Below are 13,851 nucleotides of genomic sequence, written 5' to 3' on the forward strand. Positions count from 1 at the left end.
AAACATGTATAAGTAACAAAATAATAGCCAGTGAGATCCTAATATTAATTTCCATCCTCATCAAGAATTGACAAAACTGAGCAAGGTGGGTAGCTGAGATTATGCTCTCAGTCCTCCGCAGTGCGCGTGTCGAATTCTGTGTTCACCGTTTAGCTTCCTAAATGTCTTCCTCGGTGTTTGAAGGTTGGGTCACTGTGTGCCTCCTGGTGTGGGGGCTGAAGCAGACATCCTTGCCATCTTTACAGACAAGAAAATGGGTTCAGTAAGACATGTCGCTGTCTCAAGATCACACAGCTGGTAAGGAATCAAGCTCTTCTCGTATACAAAACCTCATGTTCTTTCCATTAACATGCTTTTACCTGAAGTCATATGTTTAAGAGCATTCAGGAAAAGAAGGAAGCAAGGGACCTCCTGAAAAAATGTACCAAAACAGCAGCCATTCAGTCCTGGAGATGCCTTAGCCAGACTGGACTGAGCTTCAGTGACATGAAAACATTCGTTTCCTCTACTCTAGAGTATACTTTTCACTTTTATAAAAATCCCCACCGGCCCACAGCCTGGTTCTTCCAGCCGCTGCTTTACCTGGAAGGCAGTCTAGCACAATGGTTAGGAGCGCAGCTCTGGAATCCCTGCCTGAGCTTTCATCCCAGCTCTGCTGTTTGCCTCCTGGTAACCTAGAACCATTACTCAGTGCTCAGTGCCCTCGGTTTCCTCATTTGCCTAAAAAAAGGGGCGGGGATATGATAATAATAGTACTTACCACATAGAGTCATAGGGCGGAATAAATGAGGTAATGCTGGTAAAGCACTTAACGTGCTCTTTGGCATGTGGGAATATTCAAGTCTTGTTAGTTGTCGCTGTCATTATATGTTTTAGTGTGTTTAAACTCTTGACAACCCTGTGACCTGATGACAGCCCTGCTGTGAGCCCCCTTTTATGATGAAAAAAAACAGAGAAGCTACACTAATTATAAAAACATAACATGATACTGTGCAAACCTAAAAAGAAAGAAAAGGATTCCTGGTTATAGGTGTGAGCCAGATTGGAAAAAACAAAACAAAAACATAATACAATGTGTTTCCACATCTGTGAAGTATAAAAAGTCAATGGAAATAAATTACATTTTATATAGAAAGCAAAGTAAGTAACATTAGACATTCACACAAAGCTTTTGTCGACATTGAATGTGCAAGGAACATTGTAGAGATCCTTCAATGCTTCCCGTGTGTCATGGAGTCTCAGAGGGATGCCTGTCGCTAACCCAGAGGGGCGGCAGGGCTGCTGACACATGTTGCACTCACCCTCCTTTGTGCTATTTAAATACCATTCACCTCTATTCTCAATAGGCTTGAACACTTGGTCTCATACCCGTGACTCATTTCGGTAAAGTATAAAGTATATTAAAGACATTTTAGGCAACAATATATACTTTTATTTTAAACGAAAAGTGCACATACATCAGCTGTAAAAAAAAAAAAAAAAAAAAAAAAATCAATCATTATCCTGAGAACAACCATACATCAGAATTCTAGGGGAAGTCAATATAACTAAAACATTTTTATGAATGATGGACATAGAGGACTGAAATGCATGCAAGCCACAGCAGATAGGTAAAGGTTCACCTGTTTCAAAAGGAAGTCAAGCTGCTGAGGAGCCTTGGGCTACGGTGGAGATGAATGAAATGGCTTATTTCTGAGGACACTGAGCTAGTAAGTCTGAGACAAGAGGAACAGAGTGTGGGGGGAAAAAAATTTAAAAAATACAAAAATGAGCTTCTTGGTTGATTGCTTTGTGTTTACAGTAATTACACACTACCCTGGGAGGCAAGCAATCCACGTATCCATATATGTGAACTTGACCTGTGGTTTGGTTTCCCTCCTTCTCTTCCTCCTCCTCCTCCTCCTCCTTTTTCTTCTTCTTCTTTCCTCACGGAGGATATTTTTCCATTGATTTCTAGAGAAAGTGGAAGAAAGAGAGAAACACCCTGATTGGTTGCCTCCTGCACGAGTCCTGACCAGGGCCAGGGATTGAATCTGCAACTGAGGTATGTGCCCTGGACCAGAATCAAACCTGGGACCCTTCAGTCCGCAGGCCAGTGTCCTAGCCACTGAGCCAAACTGGTGAGGGCTCTTCTGCTTCTCATCTACAGGAGTGACTTAATAGCTATAGCTGCATTCTGCAGAGGTGACTGTTGTCATCCAACAGCCTAGCCACAGGGCTGAAGTGACCCGAGTATATATATCTAGAAAACCGTTTCACTTCCTAAATCCGCTTCAGCCACCTTAGAGATTGTTGGATTTCAAGTTCGTATTTGGTCTCCCTGACAAGTGAAATAATATTGTCTAGAGAGAAGGGAAGGAGATTTGATGGGTAAGAGGGAGAGAGAGAAACATCAGTGATGAGAGAGAATCATTGATTGGCTGCCTGGTGGGGACCGAGCTACATCCCGGGCACGTGCCCTTGATCGGAATCAAACCTGGAACCCTTCAGTCCACAGGCTGAGGCTCTATGCACTGAGCCAAATCAGCTAGGGCAACAAGGATTTGTTTATACTAGTATGTCTGAGTCCCCTTCCAGCCAGTGAGTTCTTTGAAGGAAGAATGGGAGTCTTATCCATCTCGTATCTCTAGCTCCTACCACCAAGCCTGCACACGGTTCTTAATCAGTATCTATTATTTGAATGACGGAACAAAATGCCTATTTACAACATTTTTTTTAACCTATGAAATTTTTTGTTTATGAAACCTTATTAACCCCTATAAAGTAAGAGAAAGGCACTGGTGTGAGAGAACATCGATTGGCTTCCTCCTGCACCCCCCACCGAAGACCAGACCGGGAAGCCAGGCACATGCCCTGACCGGGAATCGAACTGGCAACCTCCCGATGCACAGGATCACACCCAACCAACCGAGCCACACCGGCCAGGGCAAAACACACTTTTCTGTGTCCCAATCCTTTCTGCCCCGATTGGCAGTAGGTGGAAATTTATGTAGTCCAATTATTTATCAGGTCACCAAACCTCCAGAGTTGAACACAGACTGAAGGGTTGACCCAATTAAAAGAAACAGCGGGGCATGTGAGTAGTATATCACACAAGTGATAATTAATATAAATAAATGTAAAAGCTATGAAAAATTCATATCTTGGGATTAACCCTTTAAAGTCAGCATTCTTAATCCAAGATACATGGATCCTTCGCAAGTCCAAGGATGGACTTTAGGATGCATATTTGTGAACTACAGCAAAAAAAAAAAAAAAAAAAAAAAAAAATCAAAGTCGAAATGATGCATATGAATACATACGTGCATTTGGCAAGGGAGGTGATCCATAGCTCTCAAAGGTGTCTCTGATCCAAAAATAATACGGCCCATTAATGCAAGGAATCACCAGCAGAAACATGGGAAGAAATGCACACAAGGGCGTTCCTCACAGCATTGTTTGAAAAGGAACAACTGGGAACGGTCTAAAAGGATTTCAGTTCAGGGCGTGCCGAGCACATACATAAAGCGTGATGTGTAGCATACGTTTCACGGCATGTTGTTCAGGGGAAGAGCAGATTCCCACCCAGCATGCATAATATGGTCTCATTTATGGAAAATGATACATGTGTATCTCGGCATAGCGTGTCTCTGGAAAAACAGTCACCAGATGGTAGCAGTTGTTGACGGGTGGAATTTGGAATGTTTTTGTTTTTCATTCTTACACATTCTGAATTGTTTGAATTTTTAGTGAACCTGCTGTCATTTTAACAAAACTATAATACCATTTTTTTTATTTTTTTAAGAATTGGGAGGTGGCTGAAGCCGGTTTGGCTCAGTGGTAGAGCGTCAGTCTGTGGACTGAAAGGTCCCAGGTTCGATTCCGGGCAAGGGCATGTACATTGGTTGCAGGCACAACCCCAGTAGGGGATGTGCAAGAGGCAGCTGGTCAATGTTTCTCTCTCATCGAAGTTTCTAGCTCTCTATCTCTCTCCCTTCCTCTCTGTAAAAAAATCAATAAAATATATATTTAAAAAAAAAAGAATTGGGAGGTGTAGCTAGAGAAATGTAAGAAAGGCAGAAACATAACTGGCAACTAAGAGAAACTTGGAAGTTATGAACCTTAACGTTGGCTTCAAAGAGATCCCTCCCTGCTGCCCTCCAGGTCAAAAACAGAATGGGGTGTGATCAGTGGAAGTGGAGTTCTTGGGGTGCCGAGAGAAGAAAGAATTTCCTGAGGCCCCCAAAGGAGGCAGGGATTTCATGGAAAGCTTTAATAGTGATGTAAAACTAAGGGGGGTTCCCTCCAAAGTCCCTCCTCTGTCCATCTCCCCCTGGAAGAAGTCCAGTCTTGGGGGCCAGAATGAAGGCCATCACCCACGTTTCCTGCTCCATATGAAAGTCCAGCCTAGTCCGAATGGGCATGCAGAATCCAAATGGGCTTCAGGCCACCACATGGCCATGAGGAGAGAACACACAAACGCCTGGGCAGGTGTGTGCGGGTCACATAGCAAGCAGAAATGAGAGAGCCAGAGAGAAGGAACTCTTTGTCTGGGGATCTAAACTTTTCAAAATGTTGTGTGCTTCTGAGGGGGTCCGTTCCCTAGCCAACCCATTGTTGACCAGGCTGGGCTGACACAGAAGCACTTTCCGTTTTCATCACAACTTCGTTGTGCATGTGTCCGTCTCCCCTTTCATTCGATCCCTTCCCCCAGTGATCTGCAGGGAATGGACCTGTGGGTCCCCGGGGAGCATGAAGTGGCAGCTTCCCCAGGATGACCATGCTTATAATGCCTGGTCCCCCTTTTGCTCTTTTCCCTTTATTAATAAATAGCTTATTATCAATCATAAGGCTGACCCAGCATGACAAATCCTATGTCAGAGGAGGCAACAACTGGTCTTGGGAAAGAGCTGGTTTTTCTGTGAAGACACAAGAGCTCCATACAAGAATTAAGGCATGTGTGTCAGAGGCAGAGATAATTGCATATCCTCACACGTGTGTCAGAGGCAGAGATAATTACACGTCATCTGGAGTGGTTGCTCCAGTCGGCCTGGAATGTGGCCTAGCCAGTTCCTGGAAGAGCTCCAGCTGCTCATCCTCTGAATCAGCTTACAACCTGCTTCCCTGCTACGTGGACAAAGACCCACGTTCAACCTCAGGTCTGAAAGGTTCATTGGTGAGACTCAGAAAGGTTATGTGCGGATGCACATTCACCATGAGTAGGTGCTGTCTTTCCAATAGTTCTTCATGGAAAATGCCCCAAAAGCTATGCATTTTCAAAATGTCCCTGTGCGTGGTGCACCCAAATGTTTGCATTGTGGTGTAATGCACTATCATATTTAAGATGGTGAGAGAAATGCTTTTTTTTTTTTTCTTACTTTTAAAAAATATATATTTTATTGACTTTTTACAGAGAGAAAAGAACAGGGATAGAGAGTTAGAAATATCCATGAGAGAGAAACATCGATCAACTGCCTCTTGCACATTCCTACTGGAGATGTGCCCGCACTCAAGGTACATGCCTTTGACCAGAATCAAAGCTGAGACCCTTCAGTCTGCAGGCTGATGCTCTATCCACTGAGCCAAACCGGTTAGGGTGAGAAATGCTTTTCTTTTGTCAAGTGTGAGTACAATTATGAAAGAGATACCAGATTTATTTAAGGAGAGAATATATGTAAGGGACTTGTGGATCTGAAAAAATTATTCAGTGAAAACTATCCATCCCATCCTGCTGGTATGGCTCAGTGGTTGAACATCAACCCATTAACCAAAAGGTCACCAGTTCAATTCTCAGTCAAGGCACATGCTTGGGTTGCAGGCTTGATCCCTAGTAGGAAACATGTAGGAGGCAACCAATCAATGTTTCTCTCTCATTCATGTTTCCATCTTTCTATCCCTCTCCCTTCCTTTTTCTCTAAAATAAAAATTAAAAAAACAACAAAACTATCCATCCCATTACCTCCTGGAAATTCTCATGCATGTGTACCCGAGTTTGAAGACCACTGCTGTAGTCCACCTTATAGATAGGGAAAACTGAAGACTAATGCAGCGACCAAGCCAAGACCAGAACTTAGGTCTTCAACTTGGAGACCAATGAATGAATGGGTCTTCAGCTCTACCACACTGCCTTGTATTGTGACCTTGGATAAATCTGTTTCTTATTTGAGATGTTCTTTTTTTATCTGCAAAATGAGAGAAGCAGACTAGTTGATCCCAATGCTGGATATCTTCCCTTTTTACCACCTGACCCACTTGCCAAACTTCATTCCATTCTGGGTCCCTAGAGGTGGATATCCTCTCTAATAAAAGAGAAACATGCAAATTGACTGTACCTTTCCTACACCCACAAGCCACCCCCACCAGCCAATCATGGTGATTATGCAAATTAACCCAACCAAGATGGCGGTTAATTTGTATATCCAGGCAGAGGAAGACTGAAGACAGGGTAGAAAGAATCCAAGCTGCAGAGAAGCAAGCAAGTGGAGCAGCGGAAAAGGCAGGGAAGCAGGTAGGGCGGGAGAGAAGGAAGAGAAGTTGGCGGGGCAGTAGAGACCACAGCAGGAAGCCCTATTGCAGTTATCTTCCTGCAAGGGACATCTAGTCTTACCTAATAATAGACAAACATGTAAGTTGACCGTACCTCCACTATACCACCAGCCAATCAGGAGTGATATGCAAATTAACCCAACAAAGATGGCAGTTAATTTGCATTCACAGGCACCCAGTGATGGGGGCGGGACACTTGCATTGTCTCCATGGCGATGACGCAGGCATTCTGCTCCACCCCAGGTCTCTCAGGGTCTCTGGACAGTGTGGGAAGGCGGGGCCCGAGCAGAAAGAGGCAGCTCCAGGGCCTGAGTGGAAAGGGGCTGGGCCAGGGTGGAAAAGCGGTGCCAGCAACCAGGGAAAGGAAAGCCCATTATAGCATGAATCTTTGTGCATTGGACTTCTGGTGTAATATAAACTGCATCACTGGGTTCCTTTAACCTCTAGCTTCTGGTTGGGTGCAGCCAATGGGAGGACCTGGGAGGAACTTGGAAGGCAGCTGGGGAGTCAGATTGGACCATTTGTTCACTTAGCTCCTTTGCTTGTTACTGTAAGATGCTTGTGTCTGCCTTTGATGGCCACAAACCCTATCCAGCATTCTTTTCTTTCAGCTGCTCTCTCCAGGTTCTGCTACTTTCTCCTTCCCTTCTCTGTTTCAGGCATGGGGATGGTAACATTTCCCTAGGTCCATGGTCGGCAAACTGCGGCTCGCGAGCCACAAATGCCTCTTTGGCCCCTTGAGTGTGGCTCTTCCACAAAATATCACGGCCTGGGCGAGTCTATTTTGAAGAAGCGGCATTAGAAAAAGTTTAAGTTTTAAAAATGTGGCTCTCAAAAGAAATTTCAATCATTGTACTGTTGATATTTGGCTCTGTTGACCAATGAGTTTGCCGACAACTGCCCTAGATCACCTTCATCCTGCCCCTACCATTTTTCTGTTTAGATTAAATCTTTTCTCTAGGAAGAGAGGGAACAGAGGCAACTTAATTTAATATTCTCAATTTCTTTCTTTAATCCCTTACATTTTTTTAAATTCAAATTAATGATGTCACTCTACACATATTGTCAAAATCTTGGCCCGGCTAAATGTGAAAGCAAAAAAAAAAAAAAAAAAAAAGCAAAAAAAAAATGTTTTTAAGTGAGAAAGACATTTTTGTTTTTAACTTACTATTTTGAAATATTTTAGACTTAAAAGAAAGTTGCAATAATAGTGCAAAGTATCCATATATTCTTCACCTAACTTCCCATAATGCCAACACCTTACCTGACCACAGTATGTGTTCAAAACCAGGAAGTCAGCATTGACACAATACTGTTAACAACGTTCAGACTTTATTCAAATTTTACCAGTTGTTTCACTAATGTCCTTCTTCTGGTCCAAGACCCAGTTGTTGTGTTTTCTTAGTCTCATCCAATGTGTGACAGTGCCTCAATCTTTGTCTTTTATGACCTTGACACTTTTGAAGAGTACTGGTCAATTCTTTTTTAAAATGTTCCTCAATTTATGTTTGTCTGTTTTCTCATGATTAGATTGTGGCTATATGTTTGGGGCAAGAATATTATAGAAGCAATGTTATGCCCTTCTCCGTGTACCGTTTTAAGAGTCTTAACATCAATATGACTTTTTCCCCTTGAAGTTGACTTTGATCATTTGGTTATACAGTGTTGGCCAGGTTTCATCTCTATAAAGTCATTGCCTTTCTCCTTGTAACTGAAACTGTCTCAGGAGAATGTAAATATCCTATTTCTCAACACTTTTACCCTCACTTCTGTTAGTGTCCATTACTGACCCTTGTCTTTGCCTTATGGTGATCATTTATTCTGTCTTAAAGAACTATTTCTTCTCTCCATTTATTTTTTTAGTCAATTATTTATTTGCATCAGTATAAACTCAGGTGTACTTATTTTCTTTTCTGGGTTATATCCATTACTATCCTTTTTTATTGTTTAACTCAACTTGTCCAAGCTTTCATTAGGAGCTACTTCAAGTTGGTTCCTGTATCCTTTTTACATACCCCATCATTTTTCAGTACTTCCTTACTTTTAAGCACCATAACATGTTTCAGGCTTATCTTATATTTTTCCTGGCATCAATCATTTCTCCAAGGAGCTCGTTATTTATTTGCTTAATCCTAACAGACATATTAAATAGTTTCACAATTTCTAACCCCATATTGCTGAGGAAAAAAATTACTAGCTAGAGTATAATATGTGCATAGATATAGTTCTCTCTTTAGCTTGACACTGTATAATCAAAATACTGTTTTTCAAAGTTAGTTGGTCCTTTCCCAACTCTTTTAGTATGATTACAATATTTACTAGTAATACAGTTCTATCCATTTCTTACTCTTTATATTCTAAGTTTGGATCCCCCGACATAGTGGTTGATATTAGTGTGAGGTGAGGGGAGCATGTGAAATATTACCATGGTTCTAAGAGTCAGAGCCATATCTATACTAATAATAGAGGAATATGCAAATTTTCTGGGATGCCATCACAGTAACAGTAATGATCAGCAGGCTGTCTGAGGCAACAAGGCCAGCAGGGGGGTTAGTGAGGGACGACCAAACGATTGAACAACAGGCTGTGTGGGGCAACGAGGCAGGCAGAGGGGGGAAGTAAAGGGTGACCAGGCCAGTAGAGGTGCAGTTAGGGGCAACCAGGCCAGCAGGGGGGCAGTTGGGGGCAACCATGCCAGCATGAAAGGGTAGTTGGGGGTTACCAGGCCTGCAGGAAAGGCAGTTAGGCGCGATCAGGCAGGCAGGTAGGTAAGCAGTTAGGGACCAGTGGTCCCATATTGTGAGAGGGATGTCCTGGATTAGAGAGGGTGCAGGTTGGGCTGAAGGGACACCCCCCACATGTGCACAAATTTTATGCACCAGGCCCCTAGTAAACATATAAAAAGAAATATCAGGTAAATGTGACCCCCTAATCCCCATGGCCTCATTCCTACTTTCTTATTTTTTCTACCCCTTTTCCACCCAATACCTGAATAACCAGTCTCATTAGATTTAATACTTCTTTTATGTCTTTTATAAAAACGAACAGATACATGTATATGTTGTTATCTCCCCCCCCCTTTTTTTTTTATAAAGGGGGGTATGCTATAGGCACTCTTTTTTATTATTGAAGTACAATTCATATAACAGAAAATCAATCATTTTAAAGTGCACAATTCACTGGTGTTTAGTACATTCACGTGTTGTACAGTCACCACCTCTATTTAGCTCCACAATATTTTCATCACCCCAAAAGGAATCCCCACACCCACTGAGAAGTTACTCCTCATTTCCCCTCTCCCATAGCCCTTGTCAATGACTAATCCGTTTCCTTTCTCTGGATTTACCTATTCTGGATATTTAATATAAATGGAATAATACAATATGTGTGAGCTCTGGTACCTGGCTTCTTTTACTTAGCATAATGTTTTTGAGGCCTATCCAGATTGTAGCATGCATGGGTACTTTATTCCTTTTAATGGCTGAATAATCATTCAATTGTATGGATGTACCACATGTTGTTCATTCATCAGCTGATACGCATTTGAGTTCTTTCCAACTTTTGGCTATTGTGACCGGTGCTGCTATGAACACTGTAAAAGTTTTTATTTGAATCTGGTATATTTTCAGTACTTTGTGATCTATACTTAGGAGTAGAATTGCTGAGTCATATGGTAATTTTAACTTTGTGAGGAACAACCAAACTGTCTTGCACAGCAGCTGCACCATTTGGCATTCCCACCAGCAATGGACCAGGGTGGTTCCAAGTTCTCCACATCTCCCCACGCTTTTATTATTTCCCATGGTTGCTTGTTTTTTTATAGCCATCATAGTGGGTCTGAAGTGGTACCTCCTGGTGGTTCTGATTCACATTTCCCCAATGACTGATGATGTTGAGCATCTTTTTGTGTGCTTATTTGCTGTAGACAATCTTTTGCATTTTTTTTTTCACTCAATACATCCTAGAACTCACTCCATATCATTTTATAGAAATCGGTCTTATTCTTTTTTGCACCTACATAGTTCTCCATTTTGTGGATTACCATAGTTTTATTCAACCAATTGCCTGTGTATGGGCATTGATGCTCTTTCCAACATTTTGCAATGGCAAATAATGCTGCATTTAATAACTTGGTACATATGTATTTTGTATTATGGAACTATTCTTCAAAGTGGATTCTTAAAAATGGGGTTTCTAGGTCATAAGGAAGTACATACACTAGCTATTAATTATGTTAGGTATTGATAAAGTTAGCAGGAATAAATACAAAATATTAAACTTTTTCTAAAAGGGTTTGCAGAAGGGAAGCCCAGGACAAACCATCACTTAGTTTTGTAGAGTGAAGGAAAGAAAATTTGTATGAAACAATTTTTCCTATTATCTTTTTATAAAAAAGATAATGCTATAGTAAGGGATAGTGGCCTTGTTACCACAAATATACCTCATGTTGCTAAAGGCAGGATTTGTTTTTATAGAGTGCCATGAGGTCTACTAGAAGTTGAGTCCTATGAGTGTGCCTTTAACAACTCAATTTTGTGTTTTTAATTTAGTCCAATTAAGAATTTGGATGGAAAACAGGATGAGAGAGAAAGTGAGTCATCCCAAAACTATCAGAGTACATTAGCAGGGGGTGATTAGTATAGAGAGGAGGTATCCTTAATTCTCAATTTACTTTAATTTTTATCTTACAGAAATATTAAAATATATCAGAATGGACTCTGAGATACCACTTTAACAGTGGACCTGAATGGCCACATCGCTCATAAAGTCTGCTTTTGGGATTTAGCCATTAAATTCTTCTAAAGGACTTTCCTAATTTAATCTTCATCAAGAATCATATCCCCTATCTCAGAAGGTCAAGAACCCCAAGGCACCTTCTGAGACACAAGAATGATATCATCACTACCTAGACCACATGTGTCAAACACAAGGCCCGCGGGCCAAATCCAGCCCGCCAGGCCTTGCAATGTGGCCCGCACCGTGCTGTCATCACTGCACTCCGCTGTCAGTTTATGACATTGTCAGTTTATGACTGTTCAGTAAACCATTCGGCCCGCGATTTAGGCTGGATTTTAGATTTTGGCCCCTTCTCTGATTGAGTTCGACACCCCTAACCTAGACCATCATCAAAGAACATTGACTGTATTCATCCTTTCATTACACTGTTATCTTACAGGGTGTGCAATGAATTTGTCACTAGCCAAGAGAGCGCTCATTCCCATGCCTGGGGCAACATGATGCTCTGGAATAGTCAACAGGAAGTAGACGCCAATTTATATCTATCTCTATCCATCTTCAAGTACTTTGCTGCTATTTAATGTGCAGTGGTCTCCTACTCTGGATCTCCTTAAGGTTAGTAAAAGAGAGAGAGAGAGAGAGAGAGAGAGAGAGAGAGAGAGAGAGAGAGAGAGAGAGAGAGAGAGAGAGAGAGGGAGAGGAAAAAGCAATGAGAGGTAGTGTTACAGATGGTTTGCCTAGAAGAGACCATTCACACCCCTACTCAAAGTCCTGAGTTAGCTATGGGCACAGAAATTCAGAAGCGAGGTGACCACACAGAATGCAGATGAAGCGTTCCTCAGTACAGACAGAAGGCAGAGTTGGTACCCAGGGCTTCCTAAATGATATTTGTCTTTAGCTTTCCTAAGTGCTGAAAAACCTGTACATCCTCAGGAAAAATATGGAGTCCTTTTTTTTTTTTTTTTTAAATATATATTTTATAGATTTTTTACAGAGAGGAAGGGAGAGGGATAGAGAGTTAGAAACATCGATGAGAGAGAATCATCGATCAGCTGCCTCTTGCACACCCCCTATTGGGAATGTGCCCGCAACCAAGGTTGACCGCAATCGAACCTGGGACCCTTCAGTCTGCATGCAGGCTGACGCTCTATCCACTGAGCCAAACCGGTTTCAGCTTTTTTTTTTTTAACTCTATAAAAATCACTCATATGGAAAAAGATTAGCTAAACCTCTGAATCAAAATATATGTCCACTTATTCACTCCACAAACATTTATAGGGTGCCTACTAAATGCCAGATGCTTTTCTGGTCAATGGATATAAAGCAATGAAAAGAAAAGTCATGAAATCTGTCCTTGTGAAATGTACATGCATGAGAAACAGTGGAAGTCTCTCTGGCATCTTTTCAAATGAATTCATTCAATATATATTTATTGAATTGGAGGTTCTTTGTTCTCATCAGTGAATTACCCAGCTAGCCCCCTTCCCTCCTGAAACATCTAATAGGATAAACAGACAGTAAACACAAAAATTATGTGAACTATAGGATATACAACGTGGGGCAAAAGTAGGTTTGCAGTTATGAGTATATGAAACAATAAATTCTTTATTATTCTTTATTTATTGTTGTGTTATTTTTCATACAAACAGCCATGAACCTACTTTAGTCCCACCCGGTATTCAGAGGAGATGAGCAGTGTGGGTAAAAAACAAAAGTAGCGCAGTAGGAGGGATCAGGATGCTCTGGAGCGAGAGGACTCCTCACAAATGCAGTCAGCAGTGATTTTAAGTAGGGATATTGGTTCATTGAGAAGATGTTTGAGCAAGATTTGAAAGAAGTAAGGGAGACAGCCCCTTGGAGACCCGGAGGAAGAGTGGTGCAGGCAGGAAGACTGATCATTTTAAGGCTTTAAGAGGGGCCTGATACTTTGGAGGAAGGAAATGATACTGGTAGGGTAGCAGAGGGGGCCACAGATTAGGTGAGAGTGAAAGAAAATGAGACCAGAGATGGAATGAAAACAAGTCATGAAAGACCTTGCAGACCATGGAAGAACATGCCTTTTACTCAGAGAAATCAAGAGCCAATGAGGGGTTTTGAGCACAGGAGTGATTTGACTCACCTGACTTATCTTTAACAAGATTACTCTGCCTTGTTGTCAGAACAGACTGGAGAGAGCAGGTGGAGAAGCAGGGAGGGCTGCTGGGAGAACGAGGGTGGTGGTTCTGATGAGGTGCGAGCAGTGGGGATGGGGATGTGAGATGAGAGAGTGAGGCGACATATTCTGAATTATGTCGTGAAGTGGAGCCAGTAGGATTTTCTGAAAGTGTGGAGTATGGTGTGAGAGAAAGAGGAGCTGAGGCTGACTCCAAAGTTGTTGGCCTTTTTGGAGGAAGGAATCTTCAACTGGGATGAAAGATTGCAGGAAGAGCATGTCTGGGGGAAAAGATCAGGAGTTCAGTTTTAGGGAAGTTGGGTTTGAGATGTTTATGGAAATATCAAGTATTGAGCCTGGATTTGGGTAAATAGTCTGGGCTAGAGGTCTAAATTTGGAAGTGGCATCAAATAAGATTTTATTGCACATGATTAATA

Source organism: Pipistrellus hanaki (assembly GCF_964339955.1).
Source record: "Pipistrellus hanaki genome assembly, chromosome: 3".
Lineage (NCBI taxonomy): Eukaryota > Metazoa > Chordata > Mammalia > Chiroptera > Vespertilionidae > Pipistrellus > Pipistrellus hanaki.